Source organism: Erinaceus europaeus, chromosome 16 (genome assembly GCF_950295315.1).
Source record: "Erinaceus europaeus chromosome 16, mEriEur2.1, whole genome shotgun sequence".
In the NCBI taxonomy this organism is placed as follows: domain Eukaryota; kingdom Metazoa; phylum Chordata; class Mammalia; order Eulipotyphla; family Erinaceidae; genus Erinaceus; species Erinaceus europaeus.
This window is the reverse complement of record NC_080177.1, coordinates 58,491,382-58,517,746: the sequence shown is the minus strand read 5'-3', so window position 1 is coordinate 58,517,746 and position 26,365 is coordinate 58,491,382. Positions and strand designations below refer to the sequence as shown.

Genomic DNA, 26,365 nt, shown 5'->3' with positions numbered 1-26,365 from the left:
AAGCATCAGTTGTAGATATTTTCAAATCTGACCCAATAAATCCTAGCTTTTGAGAATTTGCACCTGGGGTTCTTTTTTATTTATAAAAAGGAAACATTGACTAAACCATAGGACAAGAGGGGTACAACTCCACACAATTCCCACCACCAGAACTCTGTATCCCATCTCTTCCCCTGATAGTTTTCCTATTCTCTAACCCTCTTGGAGTATGGACCCAAGGTCATTGTGGGATCCAATAACTCTTATTTTTAAATCAAAAAACCCACAGAAGAGTTTGACAAAGGGAGTGAGTGATATTACAAAAAAAAAAGTGTTTTCAGCTTCTATTTCTGAAACATTCTACATTCTATTTATGTAGGGTGATGTGAGGCTAGGATAAAGAAGCTTGGCTGGCTTAGCAGTAAGATAAAATAGCACATTATGATTATTATAGAGGTTGTGAGAATAGACATAAGAGGCATTTTTATAATGTAACCATTTCCATGAATGGGAGGGAGAGTTCATCATAGACCCAAGAAAGATGGAGCAGGCACTGCATTTGAACATTTGAAATGTAGAATTTGAAATGACAGTGAGCAGTGAAAGGTGCTAACTCTGTAGGAGGCTGATCTGAAGGAGTAATAAAGCTATGCTTCAAAACCCAAGTCTAAGCCATTGAACTTCACTAACCAGGAATAATAATACCTGGCTCACAGGCGGTGGAGCTGATTAACTCTGTTTCATAAAGTGCTATGCAAATGCACGCCTTTGGCTTTTACGATGTATGTATGCATCCTGCCCCCAGTGAGTATGATGCTGAATAGGATGGATCGTATCTGCTCACAGGTTCCAGGTTGGCATGCTTAAGATGAATTACTTCTGGGTGGCAGGGAGACAGGTTGGGGACCAAAACAGTGAAAAAGGTGAGAGACATTATGATCTGACTGAGGGAAGTGACAGCACAGGTAGCATAAGTAGACATACACTTCTTAGGAGGCAGAAATGACAGAATTTATTGATTGATTGGCTGTGGGAATGAGTAAGAAGGAAGAATCTAGGATGACGTCCAGACTTCCGATGTAGGCAACTGTTAGACTGTGGTTTAAATCATTGGGACAGAGAGCTTTTGTCAAGGAGGAACACGACGAATTTTGTTTTGGACATTGTTGTGGTAGGCAGAATAATAACTTCCCAAAGATGTTTGCATCTTAATTCTCAGAATCTAAATATGCTATCTTCCATAACCCCCCCACACTACCATAAGCCAGAGCTGAGCTGTGCTCTGGTTAAAAAAAAAAAGTTACATGGAAGACTTTCATGCCTGAGGCTCCAAGGCCTCAGGGTCAATCCCTGGCACCATCATTCGCCAGAGTTGAGTAGTGCTCTAGTGAAAAAATAAAAATAAAGGAACTTTGGAGTCGAGTAGTAGTGCAGCGGGTTAAGCACAGGTGGTGCAAAGCACAAGGACCGGTGTAAGAATCCCAGTTCGAGCCCCCGGCTCCCCACCTGCAGGGGAGTCACTTCACAGGCGGTGAAGCAGGTCTGCAGGTGTCAATCTTTCTCTCCCCCTCTCTGTCTTCCCCTCCTCTCTCTATTTCTCTCTGTCCTATCCAACAACAATGACATCAATAACAACAACAATAAAACAACAAGGGGGGGATAAAGGAACTTTACAGATGTAGTCAAATAAAGGATTTTGAGATGAGATTACCCTGGCCCCTCTGGGTGGGATTAATATAACTACAAATGTCCTTATATGGGGTGGCAGGAAGTAAGAGACAATACCAGAACATCATTCTGTCACCCTGGCGCATGCAATGTCATGGATTGAACCAAGACTTCATGTTTTATGCACTGTGCCCCCTCTCAAGTGGGAGAAAAAAAGAATTTTAAGTGGTAAGAAAACATCATGTCAGGGCCCAAGGAGGAAGCCTGGCAGGTAGAGCATATATGCCTTCTATCTGTAAGTCTTTGGGTTCAATTCCCAGAATTACATGAAAGTATCATGATAAGAGACAAGTGGAATTCCTTGGATGACTAGAGAAGTGTTTTGGTGAATATCTCTGTCACACTGTTAAACCACCATAAAAATATAAAATAAGGAAATTGGGAGGTGACTTAGCAGTAGAGCACATGTGTGAAGCCCAGGGTTTGATTCTGACACCATACTAAAAAAAAAAAGTGTCATATGAATCGAATTACTTCTGCCATTTACAAAGTAATGGTGATTCTTACTCATTTTTCTTTCTATTTTTATTTGATGGAACAGAGAGAAATTGAAAGGGGAGAGGGAGATAGAGAGGGAGAGAGAAAGACAGACACTTGCACACCTGCTTCACTACTGGTGGAGTGTCCTCCCCACCCACGGGGGGGGGGGGTGCAGGGGATTAAATGCAGATTCTTGCACATGATAACATGTGTCCTAAACCGGGTGTGTCACCTCCTGGCTTCCAGTAATGGTGACTCTTTTTTTCTTTTTAATTTAAGAAAGGAGACATTAACAAAACCATAGAATAAGAGGGGTACAATTCCGCACAATTCCCATAACCCGATCTCCATATCCCACCCCCTCCCCTGATAGCCTTCCCATTCTCTATCTCTCTGGGAGTATGGATCCAGGGTCGTTGTGAGATGCAGAGGGTGGAAGGTCTGGCTTCTGTAATTGCTTCCCCGCTGAACATGGGCGTTGACTGGTCGGTCCATACTCCCAGTCTGCCTCTCTCTTTCCCTAGTAGGGTGGGGCTCTGAGGAAGCAGAGCTCCAGGACACATTGATGGGGTCGTCTGTCTAGGGAAGTCTGGTCAGCATCTTGCTGGCATCTGGAACCTGGTGGTTCCTTGGTCCACGTTTAGGATGCCTCCTTGCCTGTCCCGCTGAAGGCCAGGATTTCAAGGCTTTCTAGCAGTTTTTGTCAGAGGCCATGGGTGCTGCTACTTTCCAGTCGCCATCTTGGCTCCACCTCCCGGTGACTCTTTTTTTTTTTTTAAATTATTTATTCCTTTTTTTGTTGCCCTTGTTTTTATTGTTGTAGTTATTATTGTTGTCTTTGTTGGATAGGACAGAGAGAAATGGAGAGAGGAGGGGAAGACAGAGAGGGGGAGAGAAAGACAGACACCTGCAGACCTGCTTCACTGCTTGTGAAGCGACTCCCCTGCAGGTGGGGAGCCATGGGCTCAAACCGGGATCTTTCCGCTGGTCCTTGCACTTTGCGCCACCTGTGCTTAACCCGCTGTGCTACCATTGGACTCCCAGTAATGGTGACTCTTAAGATTGACAAGTCTTCATAGCCACAGAAATGAGTACCATGATTTTGAGAGAGAGAGAATACAGAATAAGAACATGATCGAAGACCAGTTGAATTCCTTTTCTCAATAATTGAGCTTGGACATAAAGGAAGGAGTTAGGAGGAGAGGTGAGTCTCTCTCTAAGTCATGAGACCTGTCAAGTGAAAATTCTGAGGCCAGACTCCTGTCAGAAGGCAGAGAAGGCTATAAAGACATGATGGAACAGGTGCTGAGCTAAAATACAGATGCTGGCAGGAAGGCCTGCTAGCTTCTAAAAACTTATGTCAAGGGGCTTTCTGAGACTCAGTAAAAATTTTATCCTTGATTTCTGTAAGATACTCATGCATTCTTGGGGTGATTTTCAAAAATCAGAACAGAGATAGATGACTGGCCTACAGTCCTGAAGGCTACTGTCAGTCTAGGTTATGGAGCATGGAATCTCAAGAATTCCTTGGGATGAATTTAGGTGGCTGAGAAAGGAAGGAGGCATGCGCATGGGGGAGGTTCGGAGCTTGTGTACAGAGCACAAGTTTTTTTTTTTTTTTTTGCCTCCAGGTGTATTGCTGGGGTTCGGTGCCTGCACTGCAAATCCACTGCTCCTAGAGGCCATTTTTTCCATTTTGTTGCCCTTGTTGTTGCTGTTATTGTTGTTGTTGGGTAGGACAGAGAGAAATCGAGAGAGGTGGGAAAGACAGAGAGGGGGGAGAAAGATAAGCTACCTGCATATCTGCTTCTCAGCCTGTGAAGCGAGCCTCTGCAGGTGGGGAGCCTGGAGCTCAAACCCGGATCCTTGAGCTTCGCACCATAGGCGCTTTAACCCACTGTACCACTGTCTGGCTCTTGAGCACAAGCATTTGTAGAATGTAGGCAGCCAGCAACATCAAGCAAGTACATGCAACTGATTGTTACCTCTGTCTGTATTATTATAAGAAATGTTTTCCCCATTTGAGTGGTATATCGAGTACTCAAAATTGTTAAGTCCCCCAAACCATAATCTGTCCTATGTCATGTTTGAAATCTAGTTTGATGACTTACTCCAAAGGTAAATTCCTAAAGGTGTAGGAATTGGAATGAATTGTGAAGCAACTATGTCCAGTTTCCCACCCAAATTAATTAAAAATTTATTTATTTACTAATGAGAAAGGGAGGAGGCCAGAGCTTCCGATTCTTTGAGGTACAGGGTTTATGTAGCTCTTTGTTCCTTGCTCACAGATCTCTAGAGAACAAGGTTGACCTTATTTCTAGGAAGAATTATTCATGTTGTTCTTTCACTTTGGAAACTGTTTAGCAAGTCATGTCTATGACTGCATGAAAAGGGATGAATTTACACATTCAGCAGCAGGTGCACCGAAGTCAACGAAGTCTATTATTTAATCTCCAATATTAGCTCCTGAGTTACAAAATGAGAGGAAGACAAATGAGTTATGGAACTTCATATATCACATAGCTTCCTCACTTTCATCCATTGGGAAGGAAAGTCTTTTCAAGTAAGAAAAGCTGTTTGCATTTAATCGCTTAAACTTCTACCTAGAGTCTTTTTAAAGTGATGCAAATTGCTGGCGTTAAAGAGGATCTGGCAGGCTGAGTGAAGTAGATGTTTTACACTCGGGGGCAGATTATACCCCCACGGAGTGCAAATGGAGATGCCAGAGAATAGAACAGAGAGGCCACAGAATTACGAGAGGTATAGAAAAACAGAGACATCTCATGCAGCCTAGCAGCTGTGTGTTCCAAGTAGTCCAGGTAAGGCCATAAGTAAAACCATTGCCATTGTGTCCTACGTGAATCAAAGAGAAACAACAACAAAAAAAGTAATTGTTCACTGAGGTCTGTATTCACCTTCCTATGTCTTGATTAAGTGCCCAGTTTAGGAACCTCACACGAAGGCAGGCTAGAGGCTAAAGGGAATGAAGGAATTTTAAGGTAACAGCTCTTTTGTTTGAAGAAAACATGAGAGGACGTTACTCTTTCTAAATCTGAAGGCACCTAAACGTTCAGCAAAAGGAAAATATTTTAACATATTGTGATGTGTCTTTGTTATGGAGTAGTTTACCACCATTAAAAATCTCACATTGGGACTGGCAAATAGCTCACTTGGATAGTATGCTACTTAGTCATGTGTGTGGCCCAGGCTCAAGTTCAGCCCTCATTGCACTGAAGGAAGTTTTGATGTTGTAGTTTTCTCCTCTCTCTTTCTGCTCCTCTCTTTCTCTCTCTCTAACTGAAAAGTCAGCCTGGAATGAGGAAGCCTCAGAAATGACCAAGAAAAAGCCAAAAATCTGACATCAAAGATCAAATGACTCGACAAACTGAGAATATGGAACAAATTTGATTGGAATTAAATTTCTCCTTCTATATACTTTGTGAATTTTCTACTGTAAACACATTTCTGTAATTACATTAAAAGAAATACATACAAAGACAAATGAGAGAGGAGATGAAAGCCTAGAAAGGAAGTGAAGAAATTTATGTGTGTACATGTGTGAGTGTGCTGATTTTTCTTCCCATTAAATTACAAAAAAAGGGCATAAACACTTTCTGTAAATAATCTAGATAATGATTTCAATTATTAACAAGTATTCACTGAGAATCTATATGTATTTTAAAAAATATTTATTTATTTTTATGATAGAGACAGAAATCGAGAAGGAAGGGGGAGAGCAAGAAAGACACTTGTAGCACTGTTTCACCACTTGTGAAGCTTTTCACCCTGCAGGTGAAACAGTGAAGCAGGGGCATTTCTATCTCTCACTTTTTTTTTTTTTTTTTGCAGGGTTTTTAACAGGGTTATTGCTGGGGCTCAGTGCCTGCACCACGAATCCACTGTTCCTGGAGGCCATTTTCCCCCGTTTTGTTGCCCTTGTTGTTATATTATTGTGGTTATTATTATTGTTGGACAGGACAGAGAGAATTGAGAGAGGAGGGGAATATGGAGAGGGGGAGAGAAGGACAGACACCTGCAGACATGCTTAACCCGCTGTGCTACCGCCCAACCCCCCATTTCTCTCCTTCTTTACCTGCCCTTCCTCTCTCAATTTCTCACTGTTTTATCAGTTGTACCCCTCCTACCTTATGCTTTTGTTCACTAATCCTTTCTTAAATAAAAAATTAAAAAAAAAAAGAAATATTAATGAGAAGGAAATATTAGAACTGCTAACAATACAATGGGCTCTTTAGACAGTGAAGAACTTACATGTTATTTCAAGTATTCAATCATACATGATATCTACATGCTATTGTAGAAGTTCTCACACTGAATAACAGATACATAACTTTCAGGATCACTTCTGATCCTGAGAAGCTATTACTTTTCCAATTAACATTAAGGATCAAGAGATACATAATTACCTCTCATCCACCTTATAGTGCCAGGCAACTGAATTCTCTTTCTCTAGTCCTTTCTGAAAGAGAAAAGTGGTTGGGGAAATAGCTCAACTAGTAGAACCTTGGACATACATGTCTGAGGTTCCTGTTTCAGTCTTTGGCACCATAGGACCAGAGTGGTGTTCTGGCCTGCCTGTCTCTCTTGTCTTCTCTCTGCCTAATGTGAAACTCATATGTAATAAATAAAAATAGATAACCCCAACAAAACATGATAGATGAGATTTAGAAGATACTTCTGATTACTTAAACCACACTTAGTAGATAAATCAAGTAATTTGTTAAAAAAAATTACTAATGCAATACTTGGGAATAAAGCATTACCACATTAAAATCTTTGAGAAACATCTTAAAATCAAGCCAGGACTACTTAAAATAATTTTTTTTTTTTAAAAAAAAGCCTCAGGTTCTATATAAGGCTTATCGCTCATCTATTATTTCCACACTTTCACAACACAATTATGTCACAATATGACTTCCTTCACACTGATGCTGCTCATTTCATGATGATTTAGAAAATAAGACTCTGGAGCATTGGGTAATTTTAAAAAGTGAGAGAAAAATAGAATTAAAAAACTCACATTAATTCTACAGTCAAATGCCACTTTATACTCACTAGGATGGAAAGAATAAAAAAGTTACAACAAGACATGTTGATGAGAACACAGAGAAATCAGAACCATCAGACATTGCTTGTGGAAATGTCCAGTGATGCAACCACTAAGGAAAAAAGTAGTCTGGAAGTTGTTCAAATGTTATATGACCCAACAATTCCATTCCTAGGAATGTGCACAAAATAAATGAATTTACATTCACACAAAAAATGTGTCCACAAATGCTTGTAGCAGCATATTCATATAGATAATAGGTATAACTAATTCAAATGACTATCAAATAATCCATAAAACGTGGTGTTAATAGGAAACATTATATTGCAAAAAAAAGGCAGTGATGTATTGACACATGCTATAATATAGTTGAACCTTGAAAGCACTGTGCTGACTAAAAGAGACCAGTCACAAAAAGACCACATTTGCATGATTTCATTTACAAGGTGTGCTCAGATTAAACAAACATATAGACAAAAGCTTGATTAAAAAATTGCCCAGGGTTGGAAGGCTTAGAGGGGAAAGGGCATGAAAGTGACAATAGACATAAGATTTCTTTTGAGGATTATTAAATGTCCTAAAAATGACTAGTGATGACTATACAATTCTGAATATACTAAAACATACAGCACTATACCCTGTATATGGGGAATTGCATGATATGCAAATTCTGTCTTAACAATGTTGTTTTAAAAAAAATACGCTTTCACAAGGCCAATGTCAACTTTCTGAATTTCTCTGATAACAAGGCTGTTGTAATACTTCCTAGATAGAGTTCATAATAAGATGCTGCTACAGAAGTAGTGTGGTTTTCTAGCGCAGTGTCCAGCTATGAGTCAGATTTTTAAAAACCAAGGCCCAAATATAGAACTAACCAAATTTAGACCTTGTGAAGGAGAATCACAAATGGGAAATACTAGTTTCAGTGTCTTTTTTAAAATTATTATTGTTGTAGTTCTTATTGTTGTTGTTATTGATGTCGTTGCTCTTAGGACAGAGAGAAATGGAGAGGAGAGGGAGACAGAGAGGAGGAGAGAAAGAGAGACACCAGCAGACCTGCTTCACTGCCTGTGAAGTGACTCCCCTACAGGTGGGGAGCTGGGGGCTCAAACTGGGATCCTTACACCAGTCTTTGTGCTTTGTGACACATGCACTTAACCCATTTCACTACCGCCTGACTCCCCTAGTTTCAGTGTCTTATGAGCTACTGGAACCCAACTAAAATTACTGTGATCAGATCTCTGTGATGCGGATCAGACTCTAACTAGACAAAGCAGATATTCTGGTGTTTCCAAGGGTGTACAAATGAAAAGTCAGTCCTTTATTTAAGTCAGAGACTTCTAAAGATCAGAGGACAATACAAGAGTAATTTGGCAAACAAACAAACAAAAGAAACAAAACAAACAAACATAAACATAAAACAACAACAAATAAATGAATATAAAATATATATGCTGTACTGGTTAAAATTTGCTTTCTGTCCCTCTTTCTTTCTCTCCTCTCACATACCTTGTTTTCTGGCAAGACTAGGAATTCCCAGGGTAGGGCACATGTGCCCCTTTCTGAGCACCCTTGTAGTGCTCACAGAGTGTCACAGAGTATCCTGTCAGAGGAATTCTAATGAGCCAAGGCCCTTCATTACCCAGCCCTTGCCCACCCTCAGCTCATTGCATTCTGCAGCACCTGCTTCCCGCTGCTGGCACCTGCCCACATCTGCTGGTTCGCTTTCACCTTAGGCCTTTGGCTGTGCTGGTCCTTCTGCCTGAATGCTCTCCCATGCTGCGTTCGTGGTTACCTTTTTTCTACCCTTCAGAGAGGACCTCTCTCACTAACACACATTTATTAAGTGCATTTCCCATGAATCTATTATCTCATCAAATTAGTTCCTGTTTATTTTATTTTTTTAATGTTAAGATATAGATAGATACCAGACACTGCTCAACAATGGCTTATCATGGGGCTGGCGTGTGAACCTGGGACCACTGAGTCTCAGACATGAACGTTATTTTGCATAACCATTAGGCTGTCTCCTCAGCCATACTTCATGTTTATATATCACAAAGTTGTTCTTTTTAAAATTGTAAGAAAAGTACACTTTCCTATTTTGATGTGGGGGTTTTTATTCTAACTACTGTTAGTTCTTTGCTTTCTTTCTTCCTTCCTTTTAAAAAATTGTTTTTATACTTATTTCTTTTCCCTTTTGCTGCCCTTGCTGTTTGTTGTTTTTGTTGTTGCTGTAGTTATTATTGTTGTTGTCACTGATGTCGTCGTTGTTATCTATATAACTGAATATAACGTAAAGCAGTACTCTATATCGAGTATTTGCCGAAGATAAACTAGGAAGGGGGTAGCCATTTATCAGGAAAGATGAATTTGAGTAAGCAAGATCGGAAACTGCTCTTATGACTGTTTTTAAGATGAATGTAAGGCTGAAGAAATAGCTCACTTGAGTGGAATGTGCTCTGCCATGCACACAACCCAGGTTTGAGCCCCCAGGACACTACATGGGAATACTACAGCACTGGGGGAAGCTTCAATAGAGTTCTCTTTCTCTTTCTCTATCATCTATCTATCTATCTATCTATCTATCTATCTATCTATCTGAAAAAGTCAGCCCAGAGTGGTGAAGTCATGGAGATAACCAAAATAGACAAGTAAACAAAATAACTGTCAAAAGACAAAAGCTGGGAAGGGATAAAAGCCAAATCTATAAAATAATAAATGAGACATAGATTCGTTTACTAAGTATCAGTTTACCAGAAGCAGGACTCATCTCTCTGAAAATCAAAACCAAGGTAGCTTCAGGATGGATGAATAAATGGCTAATGAGAGGCAGACAGGCATGAAGGGAGGAGAGAGAGAGAGAGAGAGAGAGAGAGAGAGAGAGATGGAAGAAGAAGGAGGAGGAGGAGAGGAGAAGAGACGGGGGAGGAGAGGAGAGGAGAGGAGAGGAGAGAAGAAGAGGAGAGGAGAGGAGAGGAGAGGAGAGAAGAAGAGGAGAGGAGAGGAGAGGAGAGGAGAGGAGAGGAGAGGAGAGGAGAGGAGAGGAGAGGAGAGGAGAGAAGAGAAGAGAAGAGAAGAGAAGAGAAGAGAAGAGAAGAGAAGAGAAGAGAAGAGAGGAGAAAAGAAGGCCAGGCAGTGTCACACCTGGTTAAGTGCACACACTACAGGGCACAAGGAACCAAGTTTAAGCCTCTGGTACCCACCTGCAGGGGGAAAGATTCACAAGTGTGAAGCAAGGCTGAAGGTGTCTCTCTCCATCTTTATTTCCCCTCACCTCAATTTCTTTCTGTCTCTGTCCAATAATAAATAAATAAATAAATAAAAATAAAAGAGAAGAGAGAAAAGGAAATTGCTGCTTTGTATAACATGATACTCTTGTATCCTTACTTAGTGCAAAGGCTGAAAATAGGAAAAGCTTTAAATTTTTCAGATCAATTCCAGAGTGCTAGATCTGAAACGAAGTCATAAAACCAAGATGTTTGAGGTGGAAGTTGAACCTTTGTTCTCTGGATCACTTGCTCCAATCTGGCCTAAAAAAATGCTACCAGAGACTCAGTTTTGAGTGACTTAGAGAGGAAATAATAGTGCAAGTTCCATTTGTATCTCTGGCTTAGGGATTCCTGGGCAAATAAAAAACTTGGCTTATGTGTTCCTCTCCCTTGACACTATAATAAGATCTCTCTCTCTCCCTCTCTCTCTCTCTCTCTCACTCTGTCTCTCTCTCTCTCTCTCCCTCCCTCCCTCTCCCCCCTCTCTTGTCTAAAAACAACAAGGGAAGTGTCCTCATATGTTTGTTGAAGAACAGAACTGAAAGCTGAAGTCTTGAGCAACTCAGAGCATCTTCCCTAAACTGTGTGGCACACACAGTTAGTCACAGCTGTTTTCTTGATGCACAGATACATAACTTCTGACCATCTACAAGATGGTCAGAGGTTATGTACAGGTCTTCTCTCCTCTCCGAGAATTGTCTCTTATTTCCTACTGGTGTCCCTTCCCCCAAACTATCATGCTATGGAATGGTACACCTCAGGGAACCATAGAACAATGCTTAGTGAAGTGACACATATAAAATCTGTCAGCTATTGCCATTGCTCACATCCGTTAGTGCCTTGGCCACATTTGCAAGGATGGATATATGGGATCAGCTGGGACCTACTGCAAGGGAAGACTGATCCTGCCAGCCATGAGACTTAACAGTGGGGCAATGAGGAAGGAAGTTGTAGTGGGGGTGTCACTCAAATTGCTCTGAATTATGGGCTGAGACCCAGAGACCAGATGCTGAGCATGAGTCAGCCTTTGAGACTCTGGGACTGCTAAAATACTGTGAGTCCACATAGGTCTTTAAGTCAGCAAGATTTGAGAGTTGAGGAGGGTGATACCTTCTGACTGGGAGTCTGACAACACTTGAGAAGAAGGAGGAGGAGGAAGAGAAGGAGAAGGAGAAGAATCAGTTACAAGCTCCATCCACTTGTCTGTGTAAATTGTCAGTGACTACAAAATTGTAACTCAGTTCAGACTCAGTCTTATAACTATCGTGTTCCTTTTAAAGATTGTCAGACTTAGAACTGGTTTAGATTTCCAGCAGCTGTTCAAAGGTAGGTAGAGAATATAATAAAAACTAATGGGATAAAATAAAACTATTTGACCATCACATGACCATCACACATGGTAGGCTGCCTTTTTCATTTGCAAATGTCTTTCAGGACAGACTTTACAACACTAAAGAGAAAATCTTGGAGTTAATTTAGGAAGCATTTAAAATGAACTGTTTTTACTTGTGAAGGCCAAAAGGGCAATCAGGAATAAATGATCATAAAATGAATCTTCTTCTGCTCAAATGAAAGCATTCCCTAGATATTAACATCTCTGCACTGCCTTTCCATTGATAGGAACTTCCAGTGATATGCAAAGAACTTTGCTCTTTTATCCCTGCCACACTTCTTATTCTTTCTAATGTTTATTTCTATTACCATCCACCAATATAAGAGGCAGTTTTGTGCACAAGGTCTTTCTTAAAGCTTGACTCAGTTCAATTAACCTTTGTGTAGTAATTTACAGCTAAGGTCTAAATGGCACTAGTGCATGTAAAGAGTGTCTGTGGGGTCTGCCATGATAAGGAAAGCACTGTTCTTAAGTGACACCAACACATTTGCTCAAAACATTTCTCTGTAGGAAATTTACTGAAACTCTACAGAAGATTACCATTGCTTTGTAATGGTCTTTTTGTCATGTTGAGTCTAGCAGTTTTGAGGGGGAATGCATAGAACTGAAGACTTCATCTTTCTTTACCATTATCTGAGAGAGAGATTATGTCAGAATAATTTTGGAAACCTGAAACCTCAGGGATTTTCAAACTTCTTTGTGACTTGTCATCAAGGATGGATGAACTTGAGAAATCTGTCTATCTCTCAGGAGTAAACACAAAGAATGTAGAGACATTCTTGGCCAAATTGATACCATAGAACAAATTTCTTACATTCTTCTATAACTTTCCTCTTGATTTTTCTTATTCCAGAGATAATTATCTCTGACCATTTGCCATAACTGTCATCTAGGGTCACTGAAAGCTCTGAAGTGTCCTAGTGACCCAGTCAACACATTGTTCAGAACTCCCAGAAACTCAAATGTCTTCATATTTACATCTGTCCATCCATCCATCCATCCATCCATCCACCCATCCATCCACTCACCCATACATCCACTCACCCATACATCCACTCACCCATACATCCACTCACCCATCCATCCACTCACCCATCCATCCATCCATCCATCCATCCATCCATCCACCCACCCATCAATCCATTCCCTCATTCTGTTGATATGTGTGAGAACCTCTGTTAAGATACAACAGCTGACAATATATATAGTCCTTTTCCTCCTGGCATTTTAAATCTTACCTGGGAAAAGACACATTCAAAATGTAATTTCAAAAGTAATCACTTAATTGCATGTAGATAAATGTTCTAGAAAAAAAGTTATGGTGAATTGAGAATTTAACTGGAGTTTCTCATCTTTTCTGGGTGTGGTGGTAGGTGAGATTCAGGGAATCTCTTTAAAAAAGGAACATTTGTGATGATTTTTTTGGGGGGAGAGTGGGGTGAGGTGGGGGAGAGGTAGTCATCCCTGGATCGTCACCATTTTAGGTAGACAATATTATAATCATATTATCATTATTATTGCCACAGGGTTGTCATTGGGGCTTGGTGTATGCACAACAGATACACCACTCCTGGTAGCCATTTTTTCTTTTATTTTTTTCCTTTCTATTTTATTTGATAGGACAAAGAGAAATTGAGAGGGAAGGAGGAGATACAGAGGGAGAGAGAAAGATAAACACCAGCAGATGTGCTTCATTGCTTATGAAATGTCCAGGTAGATTCTCACCCCCTCACCCCCACTCAGACAGAGTAAGAGAAAGAAGCCACAGCACTGAAAGTTCCTTCAAGATGTGGGGCTTGAACCTGCGTTGCACACATGACAAAGCAGCACTCTATCCAAGTGAGCTATTTTGCCAGTTCCATTTGTGTTGATTCGTGTTGTGTGTGATTTAATAGTGGGTTACAAGATTGTAAGATTACAGGGTATAGTTCCACACCATACCCACCACCTAAAATCTGTGTCTCCACTCTCTTATCTCCCAAAGATAACTTTGTGTTGATTTTTAAAGGAGGAGTATGAATTTGTTAGGCAAATGTATGTGGAATGGAAGGAAGAGGGGGAGGTCAGATAATCTGGGCAGTCAGATAAGCAAGTCAATGGGAGGCCCTTGATGTGTGAAGACCCTCAGCACAGCTGACAGGGTCTGTAAGTCTGTGTGACTAGCACCTGGCTACCAAGAAAAGAGCAAGCAGAAAACACCCTCATTCTGCCTTTGAAGGCAAGGAAGAAGTAGTTGGCTCATTTTAGCTTATCTTCAGAACGCCTATGCACTCATGAATTCTGAATCTGTTACCTTCAATGATGTTCTCAACCTACATGTGTCTCAAACCTGTTGGGCCTGTTCCTGAGACGAGGTGAAGTGATACTGGACCAGAGCTAACTGATGAAGAAGCAGTCAAGAACATATACCCAAATGTAGTGTGAGGACTTGCTTTGAATTCTGATGATAAAGTCTAGTGCAAACAGATATTTGGGGGACATTGAGGATAAGCAGTGTGGATTATTAGGTGGTATAGAGAAACTCTCATTAATCTGTAAGTACAAAAACAGTACTGTGGTTGACTGGAAAATGGCCTCATTTTCTTACTGTATTTAATAATGAAATGTCATAAAGCCTACAAATTAACAAGATTTTCAGGAGGTATACATTGTAAAATGTAAGTTATTGTTCAGTTGGTGGTGTGTATCGGGACCTGATTATATTATTTTATTCACTATTAACTTAATGTTCATAATAAAAAGTTACTTACACACACACACACACACACACACACACACACACACACACACACCAGCACTAGTCACCAAACAAATTTGATAGTATTTATTCAGGGAAAAATGAAGCCTGAAAATAATCATCATAGCAAAGGTAAAGGACACAAATTAAGAACATGAATTTTCCATTTATTTATTTTAAAAACTATTTATTTTGTTTTATTTGAGAGAGAGAGAGAGAGAGAAAAGAGAGTCAGCCCAGAGTACTGCTCAGTTCTGGCTTATGGTGGTGCAGGGGATTGTGCCTGGAACTTCAGTGCCTCAGATATGGAAGTTTTTTTTTTAATTTCTTTATTGAGGGATTAATGTTTTACATTAAACAGTAAATACAATAGTTTGTACATGCATAACAGGTGTGGAACTTTTTTGCATATTATGCTCTCTTTTCCAGCTCATACTTCCCTTTTAAATATCTTTATAATATCTCTTGTTTCCTGGTCTGTAAAAATTCACTTTATACTAATAAAACTCTTAAAATTAAGTGAGAATAAAAGCTTATTTCTTCTACCACATAGCTGAATACCTACTATGCACCTATGATGTCTCTTTTCATGCACAACGTGCCTGTGCTGCATGAGGGTTAATATAGATTCTCTTCAAACCAAGTTGTTTGGTTCCAACACATGTCAACTGCACTTACATTTATTCTCTATAACAGTAATTGATCAACTTTTTGGAGGGGTAGGTTGTCCCCATGCCTTAGAGAATGACAGCTGGGGAAAGGACATTTGGTTGGTACTCTGGTGAACTTGATGTCAGCAGATTCTTTGTCCCAACACTGACCATATGTTCCCAGTAGCTGAGACTTGAAGGAGAACAGTAACCTGGCATGACATACCCACGAAGCACCAAAGATGAGGTCACTGGCTTGCTACCATAGTTAGAGATGCCTGAGTGCCCCCGACCCAGCAAGTCATAGACGTGGGGCTGCCAGATAAACTGCGTGATGCCTGGTGAAATTTGCACTTCAGATAAACAAAGAATGATTCCCATATAAGTATGCCTGGTTCAATATTTAGAACACATTTGCACTTAAAAAATTGTTTATCTGACATTCAGATTTGACTTGGCATCCTCTCTTTCTCTCTCTCTCTTTCTCTTTCCCTGCCCCCCTTCTTTCTAAATCTAGCAAACCCACATAAACATGAACAAAGGATAAACATAAAGAAAGCCAGCTTTCAGGCAAGGAGAAAATGGTGCATTCAAATTACTCTTTCCTAAAATACATCTGACCCATGAGTTTGGGACACCAGGCTAAGGAATTCAGACTGGACCCTTTGGGTCAGGGATGGATGAATGAGGACTTGTGATCAGTGCAGTGAAAGCATACACTGATATCTGTGGACTCTTCCTGAAGGAAGGGCTTTCCTTACAGTCTACTCTTCACTAATTTATTAGTCAGAATCTACTGAGTGTAAGACTCTCTGGGAGGTACATAAAAGATAGATAACAAGATACTTACACTGCACGTCAAGAATAACAGTCTAGCAGCAGAGATCTATATAGACTAGAAGCTGCATTCTGGAGTCAGAGTTTCTGGCTCAAACTCTGGATCTGACACTTAGTAGCTGTTTCTTTGTTTCACCTGCCTTTGCTGTGACTATCTGGGAACATTAAACAGATTTATCTTACAGGGTTGTCATAATGTGGAAACAGTTCTTAGATAAGTGTCTAAACCTACTGCATATCTATATGTGTTTTTTTTTTCCCCCTCTAGGCTGGGACTCAGTGTCAGCACTAAAATCCACTGCTGCTGGCAGCCTTTTTTTTTTGTTTTAAAAAAAATTTTATTTGATAGGACAGAAAGAAATTGAGAGAAGGGGGGATATGTTGAGGGATGAGAGAGAAAGATAGAGATACTTTCAGACCTTATTCGCTGCTTATGAAGCGTTCTCCCTATAGATGGGGAGTGGGGGCTCAAATTGGGATTCTTGCACAGGTCCTTGAGCTTAGTACTATGTGTGCTTAACCAGGTGCACCACCGCTCAGTCCTCATCTATATGTATTTGTATATTAAAAAAAATAACATTCAGCAAGATATAAACTAGAAGCTCTTCTACAAAGAGATTTTGAAATAATCACAGTGTAGACAATCAATTCTCGGATGTGGGGAGCAACTCTACTTACTGACTTGCTTCAACAAACAGAATGCGACAGAATGATGGTTTATAATTTTGAAGATAAGAGTTATGAAAAGACTGCAACTTCCATCCTAAGAGTATCTCCCCTCTTTGACCTGCTGTGGGAGGAGTTAGCTGTTATGTCAGTCCTAGGAACTTTAGTCTCCTTTCATAGCCACTAAGGAACAGAGACTTATTAAGAATCATACAATAGACCTTTGAATCCAGAGAAGTGCTTGTTCCACCCCAGTCAAACTGATAAGACTGAAGGTTCTTCAACAGCTGGCCTGAACCTCATGAAAGGCCAGCTATTCCCAGATTCCCAACCCTCAGAAACTGCTAAACAATAAGCATGTTGAGGGGACTGGGTGGTGGTGCACCCAGTAGAGCTCACATGCTGCCATCCACAAGGACTGAGGTCCAAGCCCCCAGAAGCTCCCTATCTGTAGGGGGCAAGCTTCATTAGCAGTGAAGCAGTGGCACAGGTGTCTCTCTCTCCCCCTGTCTATCTCCCCTTTCCCTCTCAATCACTCCGACTTAGCAAATCAAGAAATATTTTTTAAAGAACAATAAGCATGTTGTATGTGTGTGTTTCATTTTTGTTTTTTGGCACTAAGTTTATCATTGGCACTTTGGTAGATTCATGAATCTACCATTCTTCCTGGTAGCTATTTACTCTTAAAAAATTTTTTTTTGGTAGAGAATGAGAGACAGAGATAGAGAGAGAGAGAGAAGGAGAAATGTCTGCAGCATTATTCCACTGCTCATGAAACTCCCCTTTCCCCCCACCACAGGTGGAGACTGGGGCTTACATCTGGGTTCTTGAACTTGGTAATGTGTGTGTTCTATCAGTTATGCCACCACTCGGCCCGAGCATGTCAATTTAAGCTATTAGTTTTAGGCATAACTCTACAGCATTGGATAATAAATATAAAGAAGAATGGATGAAATTGGTATTAAGTGGGTGCAATTACTTGGACTTTGTAATAACTATTGGGCATGGGATGAGTGTGTGTGTGTGTGTGTGTGTCCAGGATTCTGAGCTTTGAGTATGGCTTACTGGGTTTCAATTTAGAGAAGGGAAGGCACATAGGAAGAATTTTGGAGAAAATAAAATGAACTTGAACTCATTGTAGTTGGGCTGCTGGAAAAATTTCCAAGAGGCAGATGCGTCACAAAGAGTTGAAAATGTAGGAGAGTGTGAGAGTGGTGAGAGTGGTGACTCACATAAATATGAGTCCTCTGGAAAGAGAAGTATGGCAGGAGGAGGCATTTCCATGAAGGGCAAGGAGATAAAGACAGGCAAAAGGCAAGCCACAAGGAACATAAACGTTTATATCAAAAGAGGAAAAGGAGGGATAATGCTCAGAGGAAAGGGTGGAGACTGTAAATGGACACTTGATCAAGAGAAGACATTCAATAGCATCAAGAACTAAAAAGGAGAAATTGCTATCACTGGAAAATTCTACCTTAAAGTACATATATGTGTATCAGAATAGCAACAGATCTCCTAGTTGGTGCACGTTAACATTGGAAGCACAGAAGTCAAGTTTTGAAATTTTTATCATAGAACACAAAGCCTTGAATTGCAGAGACCCTAGCAAAGTATTTGCTACCATGTAGTCCTCTCTCAGCTATCTGCATACATCTATCTCTCAAACTGCAGTGGAAAAGATGTGTGTACACAATGATCTCTATAAACAGCAAAATATGGAGGATCTCAAGTTGCAAAATAGGGAGACCTCCTCATTTACTTCATGGTAAGAGTTTCAGTTATAGAGAAGCCCGGGAGGGTTGAGCAAGTGAAAGAAAAGCCTTCCAGAGCTCTGTGCCAAGCCACACAGAGAACTGGAAGATCATTTTGATGAGACCAGCAGCTCATCTTGCAGACTGCTATTCTCAAAGCATCTCCCGTGTCCTGTTTCTTTCTCTACTTTCTTCTTGCCACTCCACAAACCAGTAATTTACTGCACCTTCTTTCACTGCACTATTTACTAGAAGCACCTAACATCTTGTAGTTTCTGCTTACAGCCCCTCCTACATCTCCAGCTGACAGCTGTGTTGAGGCTAGAATTTTTCTGGGTGGGGGTGGGGTGGGGTGGGGAAAAGGTGGGGAAGGGGGTTAGTCAGTTTGCTGTGCTCTCTTACTGGATCTTTTCACTTCTGGTCTCAAGCTCAGAGAGAGGCTGTGATTGGCTCAGACAGTAACTCTCCAGCATTGTTTCAGGTCATCTCACAGGAGTTGCCTAAGAGACTATAATGGGCTGTGTTTTGGGCAGGTGCTGGTTCCTGAATCAACCTATATGACCAAAGTGCTGGACGAGGCAGTCACTGAGCCTAGAAAATTCTCTTTTGGCCCTTTTTCCCAAAAGGAGGCATTGGGCCTAGAAGCTTCTTTGAGCTTTGATGACCTCACCATTATAACTTTCCCATTAAGCTGATGGTAGAAATGGTTCACAACTTTTCTAATTATCAGTCTGTTCTAAACAAGTTCTTATCTTTACTATTCATTCAATTTTGTAGCAACTACCTGTAGTAATGAATATCAAAGTAGCATATGTTGGATGTTTAAAGATTAGAATTCCAAGGTAGAGAGAGAATAAAAGAGAGCCTTTGATCAAATGATAAGGTCTAAATGATTTCAGTGAACTCTGCTTAACCATAACTAGTCGCTTCTTTCTCTTCATTTTTATATTTATTTATTCACTGTTATTATTATTTTTACCAGAGCACTGCTTAGCTTTGGTTTATGGTAGTGCAGGGGATTGAACCTGGGACTTTGGAGTCTCAGGCATGAGAATCTTTTTTGCATAACCATTATGCTATCTACCCCAGTCCTGGCTCTTCATGTTTATTCATTCAGTACCACCTAGCTAGAAGGCATTCCCCTAGTTTGATAAGTTTATAAAGATGGCTTTGAGAGCAAGCTGCCCGCAGAGGAGAAAGAAGATGCATCTTTTTTTCTCATCTTTGATCTAACTTGATTATCTCTTTCCTATCCTTTTACTTTCTGTATCTTTTAGAAAACTGTTTCTTGATACATAGTTCCTCCTTTCTTCCATGCTTTTTTTTTTGTTTTTCTTGTCAAAGTCACAGGGACCCTAGACTCTGGCTGCACAAACAGGTAAAAATGTGGATATGAATGCAAAAAGAAAAAAAAAAAGGGACCAGAGGAGGGAGTATGTTTCTGGTTTATATGCCTCTGTTGTTCACATTTTGTGATAATTTATTTAGAAAGTACTTTCTGTAATAGGAAAATGAATCAGATAATTTAAAAAGTTTTTTAATATATAAAAAAGGAAAAAGAGAGGTTGGGCGGTAGCACACCTGGTTAAATACACTTATTAGCTAGCTCAAGGACCCAGGTTTGAACCCCTGCTCCCCACCTGCAGGGGGTCTGCTTCATGAGCTGTAAAGCAGGTCTGCAGTGTCTATCCTTCTCTCCTTCTCTCTATCTCCCCATTCTCTCTCAATTTCTCTCTGTCTTATCCAATTAAAAAAAGGGGAGTCAGGTGGTGACGCACCTGGTTAAGCGCACATGTTACAGTGCGCAAGTACCTAGGTTCAAGTCCCAGGTTCAAAGCTTTGTGAATGCTGAAGCAGTGCTGCAGGTGTCTCTCTGTCTCCCTCCCTCTCTATCTTCCCAATCCCTCTCAGTTTTTGGCTATCTCTATCCAATAATTAAAGATTAAAAAAAAAAAAGAAACTAAGAAAAAAGAAGTAAAAGGAATAAGAATTTGACAACTGTGAACAAATGCAATTGGTAACATTTTGCATAATTCCACTGGTTGAAGTTACTTTGATTTCATTAAAAAAAAAAAAAAATCTCAAAGGAAATATTGCAATTGAGGAACATACTACAATCTGCAAGTGACCGAGAAAATCTTGTCCTTTAGATTTGCTTGATCTTTACAGATTGCTTTAGTGACTGTATCCCTTCCTATTTCATCACAGAAAAAGAACTGAAATGATTAAAAAAGTGGGAAGCTGGCATTTTAGAGGCAGGCAGTGGAAAATTTGGTGGTATGGGACACACAGGGCAGGGTTTCTTAGATGTCTGAGTTTCCTGTAATAGGATTGTGTACGTGTGAAATCACCAGTCACTACACTTAGAATAAGTTAATAGCATGATCATACCCACCCCCATCCTCTTTCCCCACATCAAGTTCCAGTTTCACACAGGACTACTTACTGTGTAGCTTTATAAAGAAAGAAGGAAGTAAAAACCTACTAAGGAGGGAGTAACATGTTTCAAACACCACATTCTTAACCAGACCAATGTTTCATTTATCACATGTATGAGTAATGCCACATTGTTTAGAGCACGTGGTCCATATCTCATGCGCTGGACCTTTTAAAAGTATTAATAATCATATAAAGACATTCTCTTGCAGAAGTAAAGTTAGATGACAAAAAAAAAAAAAAGCAAGCCTAGCAAGAGACAGTAATTCTGCCTCAAGGTTCCACCTGCTTCCTCCCCTGAAGCAGAAATAAGAACTATTGATGTTTAAGTGGCCAAGCCCTTTTGTCTGATGCCAGATAGGAGATGAGAGCTCCTGTTTCTACACTGTTATCCACACTAGAGAGTCTTCAATTGTGTTAATATTTAGCAGAATGATTTCCCTACACCCTGAAGACAAATAGTTCTGCTGGGAAGAGGCAGCAGCTGGCCAGTGAGGCCCAATAATCCCCAGAAGTGCTTGCTCCAGGGGCTAAGAGAACAGATTACTGTGTTTGAAGAAACTGATAGGATCTAGAAAGAAATCAGTGCTTAATGCTTTGTATGTTATTCCTCTTAAAATTTAGAAAACAATGAAAGAAAGCAATTTGCTGCTTGAAGGGTGACAGAGGAGGAAGGGGAAGCTGCAGTAATCTAAGGTGACTCTTGGATTCTAAACTGGGCTTGGCACCAAGGCAAACAAAGAAAGACTATTTTGTGGAAATGGCCAGTTTAATAATAATTCAGAATAATGTTATCCTTAGACAGATTATAAGTGTTATTTATTTGTTTATACATACTGAACACTGCTCAGCTATGGTTTATGGTCGTGCTAGGGATTGAACCTGGGTCCTTGAAGCCTCAGGCATGAAAGACCTTTTTGCATAGCTACTACATGTGGTATTTCCCTAACTCCCAAAGTGCTATTTTATTATTTACCTTTATTTTTGGTCATCACTGGGGCTTCACTGCTCCAGGTTGACTTTTTCTGTTAGAATGACAGAGATAGAAATAGAGACAGAAGAAGATATCACAACACTGAAGTTTCCCTCATTGTGGTGGTGGAGGGTGAGGGTGGGCTCAAACCTGGGTTGTGTCTATGACAAAGCAAGTGTACTATTCAAGTGAGCTATTTTACCAGTACCCAAAGTACTATTTTAAAAGACTATTCAATTAGCAGTCTGCCAGCTGGTAAAATTTAGGTGATATTTACCTTGCTAAGAGAAGGCAAACCATAAGCATGTAAATATTTTAACTAAAACTATATAAAACTCACAGTACTTAGCATTGAACTTGGAACTGCTCTCACCCACTGCTTTAATATTAGCTTTGACACTGTTAAACATAAGCGAAAGTTAAGAATGTGATGCTTCGCTTAAAAAAAAATATCTAAGGCTGAGATTATCAACAATTCTAAAAACAACAATAAAAATTGTGTGTGTTGGCTCTACTATTTACAGTTCAGAAGAAATACTGTCTGTCTGCCCTTTGGATGTAAGAGCAATTTTGAAAAATATCAGTCAAAGACCTTCACTGAATCTCCAGGTGTGAAAACAATGTGGGATGGGTAACCCAGATGGTTAAACTAGCGGCAGTTTTTATATCTGTGGTTAGTAGGGAGAAGGAGGCCCATGCTTGAAATACAGCAGATGGACAAGGCCAACTTGATCACTTAAAGTATTATTCTCACTCCCACCCACAATCTGGAAACCAGCAGTGGTGTTGCTGTATTTAAAGACAGCAGCCCTGCTCTAGACGAGGGGGCAGATTAACAGATCCATTTAATTACTCTTTCACACCATTTTGGATTAAGATGTAGTCATTGGTGAACAGAGAAGTTACTGCCAATCCCTGAAAAAAGCAATCTTATAAAAAATTAATATATATATATATTCAATTTCTGAAAGACAAACTGAAAAAATAATTATTAATGAAGTATGATAAAATAACACAGCGGCTGTGTGTGTATGCACGTGAGAACATCTGCATTTTTACCTAGTGGGGGGAAAAATCATACTTTGGAAGGGTGATACATCTTTTTTTTTAATAAATTTATTTATTTAATTTGATAGGACAGAGAAAATTTGAGAGGGAAGGGGGAGAGACACCCACAGTACTGCTTGACCACCTGTGAAGTGTTCCCCCTGTAGGTTGGGACTGGGGGCTTCAAACTGGGTCCTTAAGCATAGTAACATGTGCACATAACCAGGTGTGCACTACCACCCAGCCCCTACATGATGCATCTATCTTTGGAAAAATACTGCATGTTTAGGCTTTCTCACTACTCCACAGCCCCTTGGCCCTAACAGGTAGAGGCACTACTATTCCTTCTGGACTGAGGCAAAGGGACCGCTTACTTGAGAGTCACACAAGCCAGTTAGGTGAGAACTCAGTGACATCAAATATCATATTGTACCTGAGGTTACAGTAGGTAGCTCATCCAATCTAAGGAAGCTCTTTCATCTTTCTTGGAGTTCTGGATTATGTTTGTCCCAGTTTAGATCACTGCTGAAATAAAGGAAACTATCCCACCCACAGTTGAATTAAGGCAACAACAAAAGCAAATTGACCTTAAAATGATTTTGAATTAAAATTCTCTGGAAAAGGATACTATAAATATTAGATTGGCTAATGCTCAAAATTACTTGCGATTTTCCTTTACTTAGGGTAATAATTTATCTCAAAGTTAAACCACAATTATTTATAAAGATGAAGCCTTCTGGCTCTTGATTAGGAGCATTTTCCAGAAAACAACTGATGTTTACACTAAGCTAACAAACTCATGCACACACCAGGTGAATGGGGAATAGACATAGTTTCTGTAGCCAAATTCAGAATTTGTCCTTTCCTTCCTTCCTTCCTTCCTCCCTCCCTTCCTCCCTCCCTCCCTCCCTCCCTTCCTTCCTTCCTTCCTTCCTTCTTTCCTTCCTTCCTTCCTTCCTTCCTTCCTTCCTTCCTTCCTTCCTTCCTTCCTCTTTCTCTCTCTTTCTTTCTCTCTTTTTCTTCTTCTTCTTCTCCTTCTTCTCCTTCTCCTTCTTTTTCTTCTCTTTTTTTTTTTTTCCTTGTTATAATAAGATATATTTAAGACTGGGCAGATAGCATGGTGGTTATGCAGAAAGACCTTCATGCGTCAGGCACCAAAGATTCTAGGCTCCTGCCCCAAGATCACCAGAAGCCAGAGTTGAGCAGTGCTCTAGTTAGTAAAAAAGAAAGAAAGAATACAATTTATGTGTACACAGATCTTTTTGGATGGATGTGTTGGGTTCCTTAGGATATATCCCCAGGAGGGGAATTGCAGGGTCATAGGGTAGGTCCATTTCTAGCCTTCTGAGAGTTCTCCAGACTGTTCTCCACAGAGGTTGGACCAATTGACATTCCCACCAGCAGTGCAGGAGGGTTCCTTTGACCCCACACCCTCTCCAGCATTTGCTGCTGTTACCTTTTCTGATGTGTGACATTCTCACAGGAGGGAAGTGATATCTCATTGTTGTCTTGATTTGCATTTCTCTGACAATCAGAGACTTGGAGCATTTTTTCATGTGTTTCTTGGCCTTTTGGATCTCTTCTGTGGTGAATATTCTGTCCAAGTCCTCCCCCCATTTTTGGATGGGGTTATTTGTTGTCTTGTTATTGAGTCTGGCAAGCTCTTTATATATGTTGGTTATTAAACTCTTATCTGATGTATGGCATGTAAAGATCTTCTCCCATTCTGTGAGGGGTCTCTTGATTTGGGTAGTGGTTTCTTTTGCTGTGAAGAAGCTTTTTAATTTGATGTAGTCCCATAGGTTTATACTTGCCTTAGTCTTCCTTGTAATTGGATTCGTTTCATTGAAAATGTCTTTAAAATTTATGCGGAAAAAAGTTCTGCCAATATTTTCCTCTAAGTATCTGATAGTTTCTGGTCTAACATCCAAGTCCTTGATCCACTTGGAATTTACTTTTGTATTTGGCGAAATACAGTGATTCAGTTTCATTCTTCTGCATGTTTCAACCCATTGTTTCCAACACCATTTGTTGAAGAGACTCTGCTTCCCCCATATAATAGTCTGGGCCCCTTTGTCAAAGATTAGATGTCCATAGGTGTGGGGCCTCATTTCTGGGCTCTCAATTCTATTCCACTGGTCAGTGTGTCTGTTCATGTTCCAGTACCAAGCAGTTTTGATGACAATGGCCCTATAATACAGTTTGAGATCTGGCAGTGTGATGCCTCCGGTTCTGTTCTTTTTTCTCAAGATTGTTTTGGCAATTCTAGGTCTTTTCTGGTTCCAGATAAACATTTGTAGCATTTTTTCTATTCTCCTAAAAAATGTGCTTGGGATCTTTTTTTTTATTTTATTTTTTTTATTAAAGAAAGGATTAATTAACAAAACCATAGGGTAGGAGGGGTACAACTCCACACAATTCCCACCGCCCAATCTCCATATCCCACCCCCTCCCCCAATAGCTTTCCCATTCTCTATCCCTCTGGGAGCATGGACCCAGGGTCATTGAGGGTTGCAGAAGGTAGAAGGTCTGGCTTCTGTAATTGCTTCCTCGCTGAACATGGGCGTTGACTGGTCGGTCCATACTCCCAGTCTGCCTCTCTCTTTCCCTAGTAGGATGGGTCTCTGGGGAAGCTGAGCTCCAGGACACATTGGTGGTGTCTTCAATCCAGGGAAGTCTGGCCGGCATCCTGATGACACCTGGAACCTGGTGATTGAAAAGAGAGTTAACATACAAAGCCAAACAAATTGTTGAGCAATCATGGACCCAAAGCTTGGAAAAGTGGAGAGGAAGTATTAGGGAGGTACTCACTGCAAACTCTAGTATACTTCTGCTTTCTTACTTTGGTGCCATACTCCAAACTCAGTCAATTTCTGCTTTGCGTTTCTACTTCTTTTTTTTTTTTTACATGCATAACATTCCCCAGATTCCCATTTAGTAATACAACCCCCACTATTTCATTCATCATTTTTCATGGACCTGTATTCTCCCCACCCACCCACCCCAGAGTCTTTTACTTTGGTGTAATACTCCAATTCCATTTCAGGTTCGACTTGTGTTTTCTTTTCTAATCTTGTTTTTCAACTTCAGCCTGAGAGTGAGATCATCCCATATTCATTCTTCTGTTTCTGACTTATTTCACTCAACATGATTTTTTCAAGGTCCATCCAAGATCGGCTAAAAACGGTGAAGTCACCATTTTTTACAGCTGAGTAGTATTCCATTGTGTATATATACCACAACTTGCTCAGCCACTCATCTGTTGTTGGACACCTGGGTTGCTTCCAGGTTTTGGCTATTACAAATTGTGCTGCCAAGAACATATGTGTACACTGATCTTTTTGGATGGAT

General features: G+C 40.3%; 1 pseudogene; it reads left to right on the top strand.

Annotated features, from left to right (window-relative positions):
• Window positions 1-16,850: 16,850 nt before the first annotated feature.
• Window positions 16,851-26,365, top strand: part of LOC103125989 (WD repeat-containing protein 20-like) — a 77,073-nt pseudogene continuing 67,558 nt past the window's right edge.